This window comes from Bidens hawaiensis, unplaced genomic scaffold (genome assembly GCF_021521415.1).
Source record: "Bidens hawaiensis isolate Kalapana, Puna unplaced genomic scaffold, B.hawaiensis_p1.1 tig00005080_1, whole genome shotgun sequence".
Classification (NCBI taxonomy): domain Eukaryota; kingdom Viridiplantae; phylum Streptophyta; class Magnoliopsida; order Asterales; family Asteraceae; genus Bidens; species Bidens hawaiensis.
In genome coordinates, this window is record NW_027491324.1 from 15,163 (window position 1) to 36,359 (window position 21,197).

Below are 21,197 nucleotides of genomic sequence, written 5' to 3' on the forward strand. Positions count from 1 at the left end.
GAGGCAAAGAGGAAACACACCAAGTAGCGAACTTGATCGATATAGTGGAGCAAACTATGTTGAGGGCGCAACGGTCGACGAAATTCACAATATTGATTTGTTGGCTTGGTGGAAAGGTAAACAAAACGAATTTCCCATTCTATCCGCCATGGCTCGTGATTTGCTTGCCGTACAAGCCTCAACGGTTGCTTCCGAATCGGTTTTTTCTCTTAGTGGGAGGGTGTTATCTATGCGAAGAACAAAACTAACTCCCGAGTCTCTAGAGGTTTGCATTTTCCTAAAGGACCATTTGGATGCGGTGGATCGTGTACAACACAAGGCGAACTTTGAAGACGAAATACCAATAGAGCGTCATATTCATGATGAGGAGGCGGAGGACGGGGTTTCTTCCGATAACGAAGACGAGGGTGAAGACGAGAATGAAGACGAAGAAGAGTTGTAATTATTTGTTTTGGTAAACTTATTTGTAACTTGTTCAACTAATATTTAGTTTTGATTTGTTTTATTATAATTACTTTTGTTACTCATGATTAATTGTTTGTTACTTTTTTAATAACGACGAACATTTTATTCATCTAAAAAATAACTATTACAAACATTATTAAAACATAAACGATACTAAACATAACAACTAAAACATAAAAAACAAAGTCCGTCGTTTTAACCCGGGAATACTTATTTTTGGGTTGTAGAGCCGGACGACTCTCCCACTTCCGTTTTTTTAGCTTCCATTCTTCTTTTCTCTCGACAATACTTATTCGTATGTTTTCGTAATGTCGAGTTGGACGCTGCATTAAGAATCTTCGAGCAATATTTGCAACGTGCCAACTCATGTGAGTCGGTCATGAGACACAAATCGTAATGAACCCAAACATCGGGGCATCTTGTTGTTTCGATCACCATAACAACGTCATCATTGGTTGCCATTTGTTGTCGGTTTAAGGTTAATTGTGGTTTGGAGTGTGTTTTATAGTTTTGGGAGTGGTTTAACAAGTACACAAACAAACCTTGCTATTTATAGAAAGAAGATAATCTATTTATAGTTAAAAAACCGGTTCCAACGGTCTAAAACGGCTATATAGCCGTTGGAACCGGTTCCTAACGGCTATAATGTTTAAATTTAAAAAAAAACCGGTGGAACCGGTTTTTACGTAAAAACCGGTTCCGGTTCCAACCTACCCGGTTCCTAAAAGTTTGCATTTCTGGGCATCGGTTCGGGTCGGGAACCGAACCGGTTCCTGATTGGAACCGGTTTCATTTTCTACCCGGTGTGAAACAAACCGGTTCCGAACCAGTTCGGGTTTTCAAGGTGAACCCGATTTGTGCACCTCTAAGTCATTTAGTTCTCTATATAAGAGGTCTCCACCTCTCTTTTTAGAGGACCCCTGGGCCTCCAACATATTTTTGTGTCTGTAAAAAAGAGAAAGCTCTTAGCAGTCACCTCCACTCCCTCGTTTTTCCATGGCAGGTCTCGAACACCCGGAGAAGAGATCAAGGTGTGGGTTTGTTCCATCTTGAAGACTGGAGAACATTAATCTAAGCTAACCAGGGGTTAGATTGGTGATTATCTGGTCTCGGTTGAGATATCAAGCTAAGCCTACCCAAGGTTAGTTTTGGTGTTTCTTTATTGATACCATCTGTGGGACACGGCAATGAACCACACCTTCGATTTTCCTTCCAGCTATCAAATCAGTTCACGGGAAGGTTAAAAGGAGGGACGAATCTAAAAATACATCTTCAATCTGGTTTGGATCTGCATCATGAAACAGAAAAGATATATAAATCAAAAACAAATTATTTTGTCTTTAGTGAATACAACATGACACAACCTTGTCTTACCCAAGGAGACAATTTCTGAAATAAGGACAGGGGGTCAATGGATAGCACGTGAGCCTTGCACGTGCTTTGCCTTCATCGGAACATCATCACATGGTATATTTGTCGCCCCATTACAACCAAATCCGACTAAAGAGTCATTTACGCGCTCCAGCTGATTAATTCCGGCCCCCGGAGGCCACATGCAAACTCCAACGGTTCATTTATGGCCGCCGTGGGCCATGTGCAAACTCCAGCGGGTCAATTTCCCAACACGAGCAAAGCTTCAGGGTGTTAATCACGACTCCCGTGACTGCGAGCAAAGCTTTGGTATGTTAATTCCGGCTTCCGCTGGCCGTATGCAAAGTTCCGATAGATTAACTCCGACTTTCGAGGGTCGCAAGAAAAGTTCCCGTAGGTTAACTCCGACTTCCACGGACCGCAGGCAAAGTTCCCATAGGATAACTTTGACTTCCGCATGCCGCGAGCAAACCTCTGGTAGAGTAATACCGACTTCCGCGGTCATGAGCAAAAGCTCCGGTAGAGTGAAACCAACTTCCGCGGTCCCAAGCAAATATCTGGTAGAGTAAATGCGGCTTTCGCTGGTCGTGAGAAAAGCTTAGGCGGGTCAACCCCGGCTTCTGTAAACCGCGCGAAAGCTCCGAGCATAGCAATGCCGGGGGTTTGTCGAGGTAACCTCTGACCAGGCTTGGCCCACTTAGGTTAGGGTTTCATGATGGTAGCCATTGACTTCTCTATATAAGTGGTCTCCACCTCTCATTTTAGAGGACCCATTGGCCTCCAACATATTTTTATGTCTGTAAAAAAGAGAAAACTTTTAATACTCACCTCCACTCCCCCGTTTTTCCATGGCGGGTCTTGAGCAACCGGAGAAGAGATCGAGGTATGGGTTCGCTCATCTTAAAGTCCAGAGAACATTAAGCTAAGCCCACCAGGGGCTAGATTGGTGATTATTCGGTCTCGGTTGAGATATCAAGGATTAGTTTAGTGTTTCTTCATTGGCGCCATCCGTGGGACACAGAAACGAACCACACCTTTGATTTTCCTTCCAGTTCTCAAATCAGTTCATGGGAAGGTCAAAAGGAGGCATGAATCTAAAAACCTTTCAGATATGTTGTTTTGGAATTTAAAAAGTTGTGTTCATCTGGAGCACCCTACAGATCCGAGGTCAAATCTGTCGGATCTACCATCGTTACAACACAAAAGAAGAAGATTTATGTTTTTCATGAAAAACACACATCTTCAATCTGGTTTGGATCTGCATCATGAAAAAAGAAACGATAAATAAATAAAAAACAAATTATTTTGTCTTTAGTGAATAAAGCATGTCACAACTTTGTCTTACACAAGGAGACAATTTCTAAAATAAGGACAGTCAAGATGGATAGCACATGAGCACCTACCTATACGTGCTTTGCCTTCATTGGAACATCTTAACATGGTACATTTGTCGCGCCATTACAACCAAATCCGACCTAAGAGCCACTTATGCGCTCTAGCGGATTAATTCCAGCCCCTCGCAGGCCACATGTAAGCTCTGACGGGTCATTTATGGCCGTCGCGGGCCACGTGCAAATTCCGACGGGTCAATTTTCTAACACGAGCAAAGCTTCAGGATGTTAATCACGACTCCCGTGACTGCGAGCAAAGCTTTGGTAATTTAATTCCGGCTTCTGCGGGCCGCATGCAAAACTCCGGTAGGATAACTCCGACTTCCACTGCGAGCAAAGCTATGGTAGAGTAATGCCGAGTTCCGCAATCACGAGCAAAGCTCTGATAGAGTGATACCAACTTCCGCGGTCCTGAGCAAAGCTCCGGTAGAGTAATTCCGGCTTCCGCAGGTCGCGAGAAACAATTAGGCGTGTCAACCTTCGTCATCCGTAAACCACATGAAAGCTCCAAGCAAAGCAATGCCGGGGTTGTAGAGGTAACCCCTAACCGGGCTTGGCCCACTAAGGTTAGGGCTTCATGATGGTAGTCATTGCATTCTCTATATAAGAGGTCTCCACCTCTTATTTTAGAGGACCCCTGGGCCTCCAACATATTTCTGTGTATGTAAAAAAGAGGAAACTCTTAGTAGGTGTCGAGCACCCGGAGAAGAGGTCGAGGTGTGGGTTCGTTCACCTTGAAGACCAGAGAATATTAATCTAAGTCCACCATAAAAAGTATGTCATATTCGAAAAATATAGCCACATTTTTGTGATTTTCTCTTTGCTATAACTCTTTGAGGCATGTTTCGGATAACAGGCCGTCTTTGAGGCATATCTCGGATAACAGACCGTCGGTATGCTTATGGAAATTCTCATAAACACAATAAAAAGTTTTTAACTAATTTTCATTTACGCCTCAATGGTCAATGTATGCGGTTCTTCAACTGTAAAGTTACAATACAATTGCTGCTGGAAAAAGATGACATTCACTAACCATTTTGTAACTTTACAGTCGAACAGGATGTTATCTTATATGTGCAATTGTGCAAGTTAAACAAGTCTCTGAAACAAATAACCCGACATTCATTAATTCATAATAAACTAGATCTGTCTGCAACATAATCGTACGAAATAGATACCAACACTTTAAATATAAAAATTAGAAAATGACAGACTAAATCAGCTAGGAAAATATGAGATACGCTTTCTTTTATCTTTTTTTTTTTTTTTTTACGAAAATGGCTTCTTGTTGTTTAATGCCACAGCTTACTACAGAACCCATTTCTAGGCTTCTTGTTTACAGTCTCACCAAACGCGTCAACCAACTGTCCTGCTAAACTACTCGGGTCATCCACTAACGCTTGAATAAACGCGTGGACCACTCTCCGCTCATGTGTGGTTGACCTCAAACTAAACCATGTTAACAACTTCAACCTAAACTCTTGCTTAATATACCCATTACACTCGAGCATCCGAATCATCTTCACACAATATTCAAAGTTCTCATCCAAGCTCCCAGCCCCACCTTTGTTGGGTCCCGGTGATGAGATGTTTATTAACGCGCTATCACAATCATGAATCTCTATACTAGCCAACCTCTTTATCGATACCTCAGCTTGAGATTCGACAGTTGGCACCTCCTCATTGGGCCCGTGCTGGACCCAGTTTTCAGACCCATGATCCGTTTCATGAGAAGAATCGTTTGGAAGTTTCGGTTCCGGGGTTGACCGTTTGACTAGACATGTTATCCAAATACCCCCGTTCTTCAACCCACGCGAGGCGTAGAATCTTTCCGAGATCCCGAACATTAAATCCCGAGTCAGATTCGACATCTTTTACACCCGAGGCTCGTTCATCATGAGGCACAGTGACATCAGCAACGTTCTTTTGTAGTATTTCAACACTCTGGGTGAAACATTTGGCTTCTGAGTGACCTAAATCACCGTTTTAGGTGTACGATACAATTCTAAACGAATACTCGGTGCAAGGCTGCAAATTGGAAATCAAGATTCTTCTTTGAGACCTCGGGAAAAGTGAAATGGGGTCTTTTGAATGTATGCTTTCTGTCGTTTTCGAGTAACATAATTTGAATCCAATAATATTATTGGGCGATACAGTTAAAAGTTTTATTAACACAAGCACTACGGATGATGATGCCACTTCTTCAAATATGAACTTGCATGCTGAGGGGACCGAGTCTCCTGCAAAAGAGAAAATAAAACTTATTACGTATTTACAGAGGTGGCAATTTCAACTCATTTACTTATATCGATGAGTCAGTTCAGGTTATGTTTAATTAGAGGTGCACAAATCGGTTTTTTTAAAAAAACCGGTTCGGTTATTAACCGGACCGGTTTTTTTTTGCCCAGAAAAAAACCGGTTCGGTTAATAACCGGACCGGTTAATAACCGGACCGGTTAATAACCGGTTTTTGTATGTAAAAACCTTAACCGGTCTAACCGGTTAGGACCGGTTTATAAACCGGTTAGAACCGGTTAATAAACCGGTTTTTTAATAACCGGTTTTTTGGTTAACCGGTTTTTTTTTATTTTTATTTTTTATTTTTTATTTTTTAAATAACCATTATTTTTTCACAGTATAAACAAACCGGTAACTACAAGGCAAACCGGTAACTACAAGGCAAAACGGACTGACCGAAGCCATTCTTTGCTTTCGTTGTTGGGGTTCTTTGCTTGGAAGATTAAAAACACATAACTTTCATTTATAGTTTTTACATTAAAAATACAAACATTAAATCGTTATCGCATATTCGTAACTCAAAAATACAAACATTAAAGAATGCTTAGACACGATTACATGAACAACTTGCTGTTTCTTACTCATTATTTGCCTCCATGTTTGCTGTTTCTTTAACTAATTTTCTTCGCTACCCGATCCCGAGCTATTCCTTAGGTAATCGTCGTACGCGGCTTCTTCATCGGTCATTGGTTGAGTGTGTCCTTGATTGACCTCGTCTTCATACAAGCCCGCCTCATACTCCATTTCCCCCTCGAGTGAGCGTTGATGTTGTGCCCTATCTAAAGAGTCCAAGTAATCCTTGTAGCAAATCGACATCTCTATAGCTGGTGGAGTGAGTCGAGTCCTCCTAATCGATATAACCCTGCCAGAAACAGAAAAAGCAGACTCCGAAGCTACCGTGGAAGCTTGGACCGTTAGTAAATCTTTGGCCATGGCGGCGAGGATCGGAAACTCATCCTCCTTACCTCTCCACCAAGCCAGCAAATCAAGACTTCTAAATTCATCCGGAGTCATGTGTTTCACAAAGTTGGTACCACCATACCTTCCAAGTTCACTGCTTGGGGTGTTTACCTTTTGACGTTTACCGGCGTCTTCCCAAATCATGTAGTACATCCCCATTTCAAGGTCGGTTTGGGATTGGGATTGGGCAACAGCTCTTAACGAGTCATGAATTTGGGAAGACGACCCGTATTTTGTAAGGTAAACATCATACATGTTTGACAAGGTGGTGTTGAAAGTATTCTTTAAAGTTTGGCTATAATAGGGGTTTTGATCGTCGTTTAACTCTAGCTCATCACAAAGTTTTTCTATTAAAGCTTCAACACCACCAACATTGATGCAAGGGTTTAACGCAGCAGCACATGTCAAAACAGCGGGTAGTTCTTGAAAATATTTTCTAAATTTTTCTTTCATTTTTACACCCATATCAAAATAAGGTGCACCCCTACAATGAAGTTCACTCAACTTTGTGCACATGACAGCAATTTTTGGTAAAGCAATGGGGCTTGTTGGATAGTAAACCCCGGATAAACTAGTTGTGCAAGATTTAAAAATTTGAAGGACCTCCGTAACGATCTCAATCAATAACCAGTTTCTAGGATCGTACGGTGCACATTTACCCCTACTTGACAAAATTTGATGAAACGCAATTAATGATTCTTTTTGTTGGATGGCTTTCTCAAACATATCACAAGTCGAGTTCCATCTTGTTGGACAATCCCAATTTGGCCCCAACCTTTGACAATTAGCTTCTACACAAAATTTTTTGTATCTTGAAAATGTTTTATTGTTGCTAAAAACATCTCGTAACAATCTTTTAAAATTGTTTCTTTGCGTTTCGATCACGTTTAACCCATCTTGCACAGCCAAGTTGATAATATGTGCAATGCATCGGCTATGAAAAAACGCTCCATCACAAATAAGTTTATACTTTAATTTTAAATGGCCAACCGCGGCCATTTAAAAAAAACCGGTTTTTAACCGGTTATGGAGAAACCGGTTAACCGGTTTTTCCACAACGGTCAAAAACCGGTTTTTTTTTAAACCGGTTAACCGGTTTTTCCATAACCGGTTATTAAAAAAAACCGGTTTTTTCATTAACCGGTTTGTTAACCGGTTTTGGATCTAAAACTCGTAACCGAAATACGAACCGGCGGTTTGTAAACCGGTCAAACCGGTTTTTAAAAAACCGGTTTTCTTAAAAACCGGTTTCCGGTTTAAACCGGCAAACCGGTTCCCCAACCGGTTTTTTTGACCATCTCTATGTTTAATTACTTTATTATAAAATAGAGAATTTTTGAAATAATATAACTTTTGTAATCATATTGAGATGCCAGCTATATTAAAAGTTCAAAAGTTTGAACCCAAGATGGTTAGGGGTGTAAACAAGCTAAGTCGTTTGTGAGCTACTTGCGATTGGCTCGCTAAAAGCTCCAAACAAGCCAAGCTTAAAAGAACCCGGGCTCCTAAAAGTAAGCTTGTTTGATAAATGAACCTGAGCTTCACTTATTGAGCTCAAACTGGCTCGTGGCCTAAACAAGCCTATTATGTATATATTTTTTTATTTAATATATTAAATGGATTTATAAAATAATTTATATAAAAAAATTATGATCAGAATAACTAAATAAAATTTGTTGTGTTATGTACAATAATTATAAGTAAAACATTAAAAAATAATTAAAATGTGAATAAATTAATTAATAAATAATAACGAGCCAAACTCGAGCTCGAGCCTAGTCAAGCTCGGGCTTGGCTCGGCTGGTTTACTCCTCTGGATTTCAAGGAAACTTAATGGAGACTGATTTACAAAAAATAAATTAAAAGAACACATTTTGGAGATTACCATCCAGGCTAGCAGTAGAAAGTAAGGTGAAAATTTCATCTGCCTTTTCAATTGCAGCATTACAAAGTGATTGAACTTCACTTGCAACAGAAAGTCTGCTTACTATGCCACGTACCATCTTGGCAGAGATAAGTGGGCCCACTTCTGTCTCTAACTTGCTCTTTGCATCTTTAACAATATCATGTAGTTCTTTAAACCTTGATGTGCCATCAAAAAACCTGAAACTTAAATATATTCTATAACACAGGCTGTCAACACGTCGGGACTCTTTAGCAATAGTCAGTTGTTTCTTCCAAAACCTATCATAATAGCATCCCAAATAAAAAGAACAAGAGTTATATAAGGTTTTAGTTCATGTGGTTTAACCTGAATAACCCTTTTAATCCATTACTTTCAGTTTGGCTTTTTAGTCCAATAGTTTTACTTTCATATCAGTTGAAGTCCAGCTGACTAACTACATTTAAATTTACTGTTTAACTTTTTGTTAACAAAAACAATATACCCTTAGGCTAAGGGTTGTGGGGCTTCAACGGGGGCTCGCTCGCCCCTCCAGGCGCGACCACCACACCACCAGGCGCTAACGAGGCGCGAGCACGAAAATCCAAGCAGGCGTGATGGGGTTAGCGGCAGAGGAGGTCATAAAGTGGCATAGGGGAGTGTGCAAAGACCCGTTGGTGGTGTTTCAAAGAGCCGTTGGCTCTTATTTAATTAAAAAAAAACCTTTTTTTCATCTATAAAATACCCCATTTCACCCATATCAATCACCACAACTTCAAAATAAAACCCAAAATCAACCCATCTTCCCAACTTTTTTTTAAAAAAATGGCTGGAAATTGGTACCCAAACCTAGATTCAGATTATATTGACGACGATTTATGGTCGTCACCGCACCAACCGATGTTTTATTCGGAGCCGCAAGAATCATCCGGCTTTCAACCATCCAACATACAACCGTCTCCTAACTTTGTTGTTCCGGAGACACAAGAATCACACGGTGAAGCTACGGACCAAGAAGACGCGTCCACCGGAAAAAACAAGTTGCAACGAACGGGTCGGGATCGGCTTCGACTCCGAGGACGAAACGGAAAACCACTCCGTGGTCATCGGATGAGAAGGAAGCCTTGTGTCGGGCTTGGATAGTCATTTCTGAGGATCGGCGTTGCGGTAATTGTTTTAACGTTTTTAAAAATGATTTTTAATAAAAAAGTTAAATAAAAAAGTTAAATGGAAATCTAATTTATTTATTCATTTTGCAGCCGACTACCAAAAGAGCAAGATTTTTTGGACAAAGGTTAGGGAGACGTTCTATACGCTCGTTGGGAGTACAGAGCGGAACGCCGATATGATTTCGGGTCGGTGGTCCGAAATCAGAAAATTTGTCGGCTTGTTTACTAATCTTTTCAACAGGAACAGCGGTCGTATGAGACCAAGTGGCAGTGATGATTTGGCGGTTTACAATTTCACGGTCGAAGAGTGGAAGCAGGAGTGTTTGCGGAGGTATGGGACGGTGAAGACGTGGGACGATTTAAAGCTGTGGGAGAGGTTGAAAAGGTGTTCCAAGTGGGTTAAGCTGGTGGCGCCGGACGTTGATGCGGAAGTACGGCCGAAACGGACTAAAACTAGTTCGTCAGGAGCGTATAGCACTTCAATCGGGTCGGATTGCCGCGTTGGATTCGACCTAAACATTGCGGAGGAGGAAACGTTTTCACCGCCGAGGAGGCGGCCATTGGGAAGGGACGCCAAGGGGAAAAAACCGGCTGAGGGGGAAGCCGTAAACATCGCCAATCTTGTTGAATCCCTCAATAAATTCAACAAAACCATGGAGGTGGTCTCTAATGACAAAAAGGAAAAAAGTCGAATGAGAGATTTGGACTTCCTTACTAGAGACTTCAGTAACCTAAATCCGGTCGATCAAATGCTAATGGAAAAGCAAAAGGAACGTATCCGAAAGAGGTTGATCGAAGAAGACTAAGCCGAAGAATAAGAATAATGTTTTTTTTAGTACTTTTATTTTTATTTTATTTTTAGATATTAATGTGTTTTTTTTATTAATGTGTGTTTTTTTAATAATTTATGAGTTTTTTTAATAATACGTTGTTTGAATATATTAATAAAAAAAAAAAAAAATTCGCTGGAGCCCCTCCACACCAGGGCCAGGGGCTCCAACGGAGGCTCCAACACCCCCTTATCCAGTTTCTCTCTCTGCCACACGTCATAATATTATTGGCTGGAGCCCCCCACACCCCTCAGCCTTAGATTATTTTTGTTACTAAACAATCAAAATGCCCTTTGTAATTAAAGTAAAAAAAAATAACTTTAAAAAACCGATATATACAATTTAGAACTAAATTAAATCAAGTGTGCTGTCTCTAAAAGAATTTCCAAGGATATTTTGGTCTTTTTATAAAAAAGTTAGAAATTTTGGATGAAATTAGGGGTTGTACTTTAATTGATACGAAAATAGAACTATTGAACTAAAAAGTCAAAGTTAAACTAATAAACAAAATACCCTAGGATTATTTGTGTTACTTTTAAGAAATATCCAAAATGCCCTTGTAATTAAACTTAAAAAACTAGTATTTCATACACTATATAAGTAAATTAAATCATGTGAGCCACCTCTAAAAATTGTCTTTTAATAAAAAGTTAACAGAAAACTATACTTCACTCAAAAAGAATAAGAAAACATCAATATTAAATTCAAAACCATAAAAATGAAATCTTTAAGAAAAAAAGTCAAAGTACTTGTTTAAAGTCAAATGTTAAAGAAAGACTCACCCAAGTATGCCTGAAACTTTACCACATGAAGCACAACAATAACTCCTAGGCATGTTCAAAACGGTTTGGGACTAGGAACCAGAACCGGTTCCTATATTCAAAACCCCCTTTTAAACCGGTTCCAGGCTCGAACCGGTTAGGGAACCGAACCGGTTCTCTCACCCTCGGACCCCTAACCTATCTAACCGGTTCTTACCGGTTCCTAACCCGGTTCCTGTACCGTAACCGGTTCCAACCGGTTACAGTGTAAAATTTTTTTTTTTTTTCGTTTTTCGTTTGCGATTTGGATTCTAAACTACGATTCGTATTTGTATAACATGAAAAATAAAAAAAACAATTAACATAAAAATAAACAATTAACTGATGAAGAAAAGACAACTACTGAAGATGTTTGCCACTGAAGACAACTACTGAAGGTTGCCACTGAAGACAACTACTGAAGGTTGCCACTGATGACAAGTTGACAACTACTGAAGGTTGCCACTGATGATAACTACTGAAGGTTGCCACTGATGACAACTACTGAAGGTTGCCACTGATCACAACTACTAAAGACTGCCACTGATGAGGAATACTCATCAGTGGGAAAGCTGCCACTGATGAGGAATACTCATCAGTGGGAACAGTCATCAGTTGAATAAGTGGGGAAAGCTGCCACTGATGACAACTACTGAAGGTTGCCACTGATGAGGAATACTCATCAGTGGGAACATTCATCAGTTGCAGAGTTTGTTGTCACTGATGCAAAATATGAATCAGTGACACATCAGTTGCAGAGTTTCATCAGTTGGAACATCATCAGTTAAATATGTAACCATTGTACAATATACCTCTTTGGCCTTCTTCCACAATTTTAAACAATAACGTTTAAGAGTATGACGACTTACGTGATTGTATTGTGGTTGAAGCGTATCTCGAATCATGGCGGTTAAGCGAGGGTTGTCGAAATGGCTAAACGACAAAGCTTCTTGAATCACAAACTTCGCCATACGATCTTGAACTCGATCAATTTGGTATGTAAATATTCCGCCTTCACTATCCATTTGCGTTTGTTGCGAATCGACGTTCTTTTTCAACGCCTTGCAATACGGTTTTTCGATGTGTTTCTTCAAATTTGAATTCGAAAGTGGGTTTAAATAAATCCCACAAAACTTGCACCGAGCCTTCAATGAATGGTCATCACTCAATTCAACCAAATCCCAATTGCACCAAATCTCTTGATTACGATTATGAGGTACAATACGAACGAAACTTGGTTCGGCGTTGGAACCTTGACCAACCGATGATTGTGAGGCAGCCATAACAACAAATATGAATATAGAAGAAGAGAAAACAAGAGATTAGAGAACTCAAAACGTTGTAATAGCGTTTTTTTTGTGTTTTTTTGCGTTCGGGTTTGCGTTTTGAGTGTTGTGATGAACCCATGACACCAAATACCTATTTATACTAGTAGTGGGGTGCTTGGGGGAGCCAAAAAACGGCTATTTTTGACCCCAACGGTCAAAAAACGGCCAAAAAAATGATTTCCAACGGCTATATTCGATCCAACGGCTAGAACCGGTTAGGAACCGGTTCCGGATGGTTCGGTTCCAGAACCAGTTCCGGTTCGGTTCCGGTTCCTACCCGCCCCCACTCAGAAATGCAAGAACCGGTCACGGATCATCGGGTTGAATCAGATAGGGTCCGATTCCTACAAAAAAACGGGTAGGAATCGGTTCGGGTCCGGTTCGAGTCCACCGGTTCGGTTCCAGGAACCGGTTTCGTTGAACATCTCTAATAACTCCCATCAAGCTGCATCAGTTGACCAAGGTCAACAACACCCACCTTGCCACACTGGAGGGCACACTCAATATGACAAGATGACTCGCATGATTCACCTTCGGGCGAATCAGATGTGCATTCCAACCAAAGACTAGGATCCTTATTGTCATCAAACAAATGGCATATGCAACATGAACACCTTTTGCAGAAAGTGTCAGCAATGGAAAGTACAGCTCTACAAGCAGAGTTGCTGCAAATCCATGTGTTTGAGGATCTAGAACCAGAGCATGGTTCCGTGATCGGTAGGATTCGTATAGGGTTTTCGCCTTTTCTGCTTTGTTTTCTTGAAAGTTGACTCTTTGGACTCGGTGTCGCCTTCTTGGGATCCTGATTCTTCGAAAGTTTCTTATTCATGTTTCTTGTTGAAGCTGATTGATTCTCCTTATCAAGGGGATCTCAAACTTCAAAAGATAATCAAAAGCAAGTTTAAAAATTTAGAGAAATGAATATTCTTACATAGTTTCAATATACGAATTATAAGCATACCGATGAATCAAGAAACAACTCTTTCCAATGATACAAAGAGACCAGGAATGATTAACTGAGGCGGCGCATTGGTCTCTAACGACTTTTAGGGTTTTGTATGTTGGCCCTCTATGGCCTCATCGCCAACCATTAGATAGATATTATGGAATTAATTAGGAAGATATGAGGTATATGATCTCATTCTTCTTACCAAACATGACTTTTGATATTTTCCAAATAAATGAAATATGAGGTGAAACCAAACGCATAATAACAAGGATCTTATATTATTATCTTCTAAACTTGATTTTAAATCATCATGGCACATGAACACTAACCACCCTTCATACCATCACAATATATGTAATTTGGTACCAGAAAATAATAATCAAAATATCTATGTAGCCTTGTGCTGGTTAACTTTGTTTGAAGATAAGACCAAATTCATCATCATCATCATCGTACTCAGTATATCCCACCAATAGCAAAGCTATGGTAGGGTCTAAGGAGGGTAAGATGTAGACAGCCTTACCTTTACCCCGTAGGAATAGAAAGACTGCTTCCGGTGAGACCCCCGACTCGATAGTAGTTTTGCATCAAGCCTTGGACTAAGGCACGTAACACTCAACCATCGGGACACCGACCGATTGGTGCATGTACCCTTGTCTTTCGACTATCAACGCCACTACATGATGCCTGATTAACCTTCCGTCACTTTTAACGTTATTTTCACGAGATGAGATTAGTAAAATAACGCCAAAATTAGTGCAGTTTCACTTTTGCCCATCCGAAAATTCACACATATATACCTTATATGCGTGGACCGCAATAAGACCAAATTACTCAACGTAAATGCATATTGTCATGTAAGCATCACAACCACAGGTCCACATTCACCAATTTTTGAGTGTTTGCTTTTCAGTCAGATTTTCATAGAGTTATCTACTAATCCAAATTTCATTATCTTTTTACTAAATAAAATGAAACATACAACTTGTACTAACCGACTTTCTGCATATGCGATGAGTCAAAACAGTTGTCTTCAAAAGGCATAATAAGTACAGTACTTAATTTGATGATGTAGTTAGTTTGATAAGTTATATTACTATCCTACAGTTTCAAATAATACAGTGAACTACGAAAGAAAATGAAGACATCAAGTTCTCACCTTTAGCAACCAGTTTATCATCCATATCCATAATACTCAACAAACATCCCCAGTGATGAAACAACATAACAATTTCAATTTCAGCAATCAGCATTGCATCACCACATATCCTAATCAAACAATATTCAGTAGGCCTGTAAACGAACCGAACGTTCGCTAAACTATCATGAACCGTTCGACGGGAAGTTCGTTTATGTTCGTTTATTTAATAAATGAACGAATATGAACAAAAAATTTGTGTTCGTTTAATTAAACGAACGAACATGAACACATGTTCCGTTTCGTTCATTTATGTACATGAACGTTCGTTTATTTATGTTCATTTATGTATTAACATTAATAGAAAATAATTTAATATTATCTGGATATGTCATCTGCTTAAAGGTTTTATATTTGTTAATTTGTGTTCATTTAAGTGTTTTCATTTAAGTTCGTTTATATTTGTGTTTATTTATGTTTGTTCATACATGTTCGTTTATCTTTATTCAGTTATGTTAGTTTAGATTTTAAACAAATGAACACAAATGTCCATTTTTAAATAAACGAACATGAACATAAATATTTGTTCGATTAAGTGTCCCTGTTCTTTTAAAGTTAAATGAACGAACAAGAACATGCCCTTGTTCATGTTCATTCAATTCGTGTACAGGCTTTCATTATTCACATTGATGAATACACTGGTCTCAATCTCTAGGCTCTGCCGATTTTATTTGTGTTCATTTGCGTTCGTGAACCGTTCGTGAACACATTAATTTCTTTAATAAATGAACACGAACATAAAATATCGTTCGGTAAGTGTTCGTGAACCGTTCGAACACATTATTTACTTAACGAACGAACATGAACAAGGCATTGTTCGTGTTCGTTCGGTTCGTTTACAGCCCTAATATTCGGTGTGAGATTTTGTTTTGTTAGAAACAATATAACAGAAAACATATACCTAATGACACTGCTTCACCATGACATATTTCAGTTAAAGAAAGTGATTATAAAAACCTAATGCTTAACAAGCTACTTTCTTCTAAAACACTTGGGGCGCATTTTGGTTCACAAAATTCAATGGAACTGAAATTTAAATTCCCACTCTTTATGTGTTTGGCTGTGATATTATTTGGAATATAATTCCATCAAAATCCTCCATTTGATGGATTACACAATCCTTCTGTCAAATTCCTTCATTCATTAATGCGTGACGACAACACATCGGGCCTGGCGTCGGTTATGTATCTGGCACCGGGTTCTTGTTCGCTACGCAGTTGATGCGATAAAAAATCGAAAGGGCCAATATTTGAGACATCAGTTAAATAAAAATATTAATGGTAATATCAAAAGTCAAAACTCAATAGTGTTAATTTTGAAATATGATCTAATCATAAGCCATTAAATATGCCTCCTGAGTCCACGTCAGCCAAGGCATCTAAAATATCGGTCAATATCGCCGATAATATCAGTATCGATATTCTGATCAGTATTTGAAGTTTGAACCGATACTTTGCTTGGGATATATCACAGATATTAACTGCATATCCGAAAACGGTGTCGCGGTATCAGTTACGTGTTGGACACTGGTAGCCGTTAATCCTTATACTAGAATGCAATGTCTGATGATTCAGCTCCTAAAATTTCAACAAACAACACAGTAATTATATTTTCTACAATTCTTCAAAGTACATTGTTGAGAGTCAAAACATCTAGCTACACTATCGCCAAATCATATATTAACCTCCACAACAATAAAAACTAGCGGATCTGAAGACATATTCGTAGACAACATACTTGGTGTAGAAATAAATTAGGGTTTATGGTTTTGAAGAAACACTAAGTGACCCGGGGCAGATTATGGATAATCTGTGGGTTAAGTAATGTTTCCCACGAGGATGAGGTCCAGCAGAGAAGGTTATTCTTCAGGTGACCTGCAAAACAGACACCGTAAGCTCGTCACTGAGAAGGGGGGGGTTCCTCCTTGTGACCACCCTCCGGCGTGAGAATCAGACTAGATTGCTCTGAATATAAGTGTATATTAAGAGATTGCTAGATAAGAATGAGATATCAGATGATGTCCTTACCATTCCAAGGTGTTGGAGTATTTATAGCCGAAGGTAGGTTTCCTAGAAGGTACAGCCGGCTGAATAGTATTCCTGTTCTACCAACAGTGGACTATGCATAGGCCATGCTGGTTGATGGATAGATTACGGCCGACAGTAACAAGGTCGGCTGTATACTGTTCCTTTACTGCCGGCTATGCACTGTTCCACCAACTGTAGGCTGCGCACGTCCCATAGTAAGGGTTGGTGAGTAGGCAGCGGCTAATAATGACAAACAGTACTAGAGGGTGCTCCTCCTCGTACTGTTGTCGGTGAGCTGTCACCCTGTGATTGGTTCATGGGCTGTTCTGGTCAGATCGTCTGTTCTGCCCATACCTTAGTAGGTATGTTACAAAAGATCTTCCAGAAGCATACGGACTGGCTCATTTAGGCGGGAGTATTCCCGCCTTGCTCATTCCTTCATGTGACTACTGAAGTAGCTAGTGCCTTGTGCGTGTAGCCTTGCTGTTAGTGCGAGTAGCCTTCCCTGATGGCTTGTATCCGCAACTGCGGGAACAGGCGGGGTACTTCACCATTGGGAGGCTTTCCCTGCGGGTACAGCTGGCGTACTGCGCGTAAGGTTTTCTCTGAGCATGGTGGGTCCTGCGGGAGCAGTTGGTCGTTGCGCAGACGTCCCTGTTCAAGGTGAGTCTTGCGGGTCCAACTGGGCTCTGCTGGGACCTACCTCTTCAAGTCCCCCCAGTCCAATGTTCTTCTCATGAATTATTAATAAGTGAGGTGAACTTTTGGACTTAGCAAGGGGTTTTGAAAAGGGTTTTTAGTTTTTAGGTTTTCCGTGGGGATTCTTCCCGCGGTTTTCCTGATGTCACGCAGAAATTCCCGACTTTTCTGCTTGATCTTTGGGTATGAAGCGGGTAGGTTTGTAACCTCCTCGCAAGTCAGGAGCGTTGAGTCCCACTTGTGTGGATTCTCCATGGGGTTTTGGTAGTTTTCAACATATTGATCAATTATGCTAAAACCACCAATTCCATCTTGGAGTTTCAAACAATATAGTTCTCGACGTTCCCGTCATGCGGGGATGTTATTCCCGTTTCCGCAAACATGGCCCAGAAGATCCTTCTTGGTTTGAATTCCCTGCAGAGTGCTAAGTATGTGAAGGGTTTTGCCTTGACACTGTACCCACACTCGTCTTATGGTTACTTTACTTCCAAGGTATTCCTGGGGTCAATTCCCTGCGGGTGCTAAGTATGTGAAGGGTTTTGTCTTGACACTGTACCCGCACCCGTCTTATGGTTACTTGGTTGCCAAGGTAAGGGGTATTTTCCCGCTTACTTTTGAATCTTTTTGAAATTTTGTTTTTTTTTTTTTTTTGAAATTCGAAGAGTTGGTGAAAGGATAAGAACAGTCCAAACCTCTGAAACGTCGTGCGACGGTTTCTTCTGACTGTGTCAGGACGTGCAGGAAGTTATGGTGACGTGACAGTACATGGTCATTCCAGTCGCCTTTTCAGGCGCGTGGGCGCGATTTTTCGGGCGCGTGGCCGCGAAATTAATGGTACGCGTCCTTTCAACAGCTGTTGCCAGCTTGCTTTTTGCCACGTGTCATAGTTTCATTGCACCTTCGATTTCTCTCTCTTCCGCATTAATTTCATCGCATTAATTGCGATTAGTATATAAAGGGGGAGAGGGTTCTTTGTAATCCACACTTTCACTTTTCTCTTCATCTTCAAAGCGATTTCCGGCGAATACTCAACTTTTCAGTCGAGCATTCTCTCGAAATCGTTTTCTTCTTTCATCTGCAAGATGTCTTCTCACGATCTCGAAGCTACAGCCCAGGAGGCTGGGGTGTTCACCGATGACAAGAGTACTGCTGGCGAGTGCCAGTGTGCTCTGCCTGTCGATCTGTACCAGTACATCGTCAGGAAGTTCATGCTCGAGTCTCTCGAGCCTGAGTTTCCTGAACCCCATCAGACGGTGTATGATGCCCCCAGAGGCAAGATCGGGGAATATGCTGCATTCTTTGTTTATGGGAACCTTAGGTTCCCATTGACAAAGTTTGTGTACCGTGTCCTGGAGAGGCACGGTGTGCACCTGACCGAGGTGCACCCGATGGCGATCGCGAAGATTCGCCACTTCGAGTGGGTGTGCCGGATTCTGGGCATTGAGCCCTTCGTCGACCGCCTGATGACCTTCTACTCTTGGAGGTGCATCCAGGGGTGGTATACGCTGATAACCCGAATCAAGGGTTTGAAGATTTGCGCAACCGAGCGCAGTCTTCGTTCGTGGAAGAGGGAGTTCTTCTACCTCTCTGCTCGCGTCATCCCCCTTGCCATGAAATTTAAGAATGGGCAAGCTCTCCCAAGCCTTCACGCCTCCAACTACCAGGAGGCGGAATGGTTCTCGAAGATATCCCGGGTCCAATCTCCGGTTTACCGGTTTGCGGAGTCCGGGATGGTGATGCTAGGGATGAGCCGGGTGTGGAAGGATGCGGATGCGCGAAAGATCCCGATCGTCCTCGAATACGGTTCGAACTCTTTTCCTTACGGTATGCTCTGTTTCTTTTTGTTGATTTAGAATCTCTTCTAACTTTTTTCCTGTTTATTTCAGAGGGGAACGACTTGCAGTCGCTCATGTATCCGCGGGAGGCTGACAGTCCCGCTCGGATGGGTACTCGTGCTCTAGACGAGAACGAGTTGCCCATCCTAGAACAAACGGTGGATCGGTTTGTGGAGGTCTACCCGCTAGGCCACGAGATCCTGAGCGCCAGGCGGCCAGGTAAGGCGCTATTCAACCCTCGACCCCTCAATGTTGAAACCTCTGCTGGAATTCCTCTAATCGTATGTTCTGATGAGGAATCCGCAGATGGTCCTCCGTTGGTGCGGAAGAAGAAGGCTGCCGGCGGGAAGGGGAAGGAGAAGGTGGCCTCCACTGCCGATCCAGTGCCTCAGTCTGACTCAGAGGCCGAGAGCGAGGAGGTGGCGGGGAACCCCGGTGGTGATAAGACCACTGCTCCGGAGGCTGCGACGATTGTCACCTCCGGAGAGCCCAGGATGACAACGGTGACCGGCGTGAAGAGGCCGGCTCCATCGGGTTCATCCCCGCCTGTCCGCACTTTTAGGCTCAAGAAAACTCGTAAGTACAAACTTCATTTTTAACTTCATAGATTTCCATCATTAATACTTCTTTGTGCAGGCGTGGATGTTGACGCATTCCAGGGTGGAGCGGGGAGGAGTACCCCCCCGCCAATGACGGTAGGCCTGGTCAGCCTACCTGAGGCGGAGACCCAGGCGGCTGCGCCTGCTTCCGCTGGTTCAGTTGCTCATTCCATTGAGCCAACTGTTCCAGCTGTGATGACGTCACCGCCGGCTGTCAGTGCCATTTTTACAGCATCTTTCACTGAGCCGGCGGTTACTTTTGCTGCGGACTCTGCAACGGCGACCGCGGCGGCCGCGGCCGCCTTCACCATGCCTCCTCCGTCATCGGCAACGACGGCCGATCCTTCAGGTATGCATGGGGCTTCTCGCCAACCTCTGCCTCCTTCCCATCTACCTGACCTTTTGGACGGATTTCCCTTAGGTTCAGGTGATGGGTTTGGCGGCTATCGGCCTGTTATTGACCCTACAGGTACGTAGGGTTTTTTTGGCCTAATTTTTATTTATTTTTTATATCATCTTTTCCTAACTGCTTTTTGTTTTTTGCAGTGTCGGATTCCAATGAAGTGTATGTTCCACGATGGAACATCCGCCGAGGAACAACCCTTCGCACACCTGTGGAGTGCGTGGAGTGGGCTCGTCACGCAGCTCCCAGTGGTGCGTTGGGGGAAGCCATGGCTAGCTACCAGGAGGGTAGGCTAACCAATGAGCTTCGGGTTCTCCTGGCCCGGATGCAGCCGCGCGTCGAGCTGCTTTTTCGTGAAAACGACAAGTTAAAAGCAGCTCGTATTCAAGAAGTAGCTCAGGCGCGGGCTGTCCGGGAGGAGAATAGGAGGCTCTCCGCCGCGGCCGCGGAGAAGGAGAAGGCGTTCAAGGCCCTTGAAGTTGAGGTTCAGGCCCGTCTCGAGGCCCGTTCCAAGGCTGCCCAAGCTGTTAACGAACAGCTTCGGCTGGCTAAGGAAACTGCTAGGAACGCAACTGAAAGGGCCACCAAGGCTGAAGCTGTTGCTGAGCCTCTACGCCTCGAGAATGAGGAACTTAAAGCTAAATTAGAGGCGCTCCAACAGGCTCATGATGCCTTGGCGATGGAGGACGCGAAGAAGCTCCAAGATATCCTGGACCAGAGGGGCGTGCTTGACCACACTAAGCGGAAGCTAAAGGGCGTCGAAGAGGCTGCTGCAAAGGAAGTGTTGCTTGCCAACCTGAATAAAAGTGAAGCCGAACGCGCCTGTACCCAAGCTCAAGCCGCCCTCCAAGAAGCTCTGGTTGCCAAGGAATGGCTTCTTCGAGAAGCGTTGTCTCAGGTAAGCTTTTCATGTTTTTACGCTTTTCTTTGTAAATAGGAAAGGTTTTGATACTTGTATTTTTTTTTTCTTTTTGTAGGTTGTGCATCGGGTCT

The 21,197-nt window shown here is 42.1% G+C and overlaps 1 pseudogene; it reads right to left on the reverse strand.

Moving 5' to 3' along the window:
• Positions 1 to 4,507: 4,507 nt before the first annotated feature.
• On the reverse strand, positions 4,508 to 13,375 carry LOC143628873 (VIN3-like protein 1; annotated as a pseudogene).
• Positions 13,376 to 21,197: the final 7,822 nt, after the last annotated feature.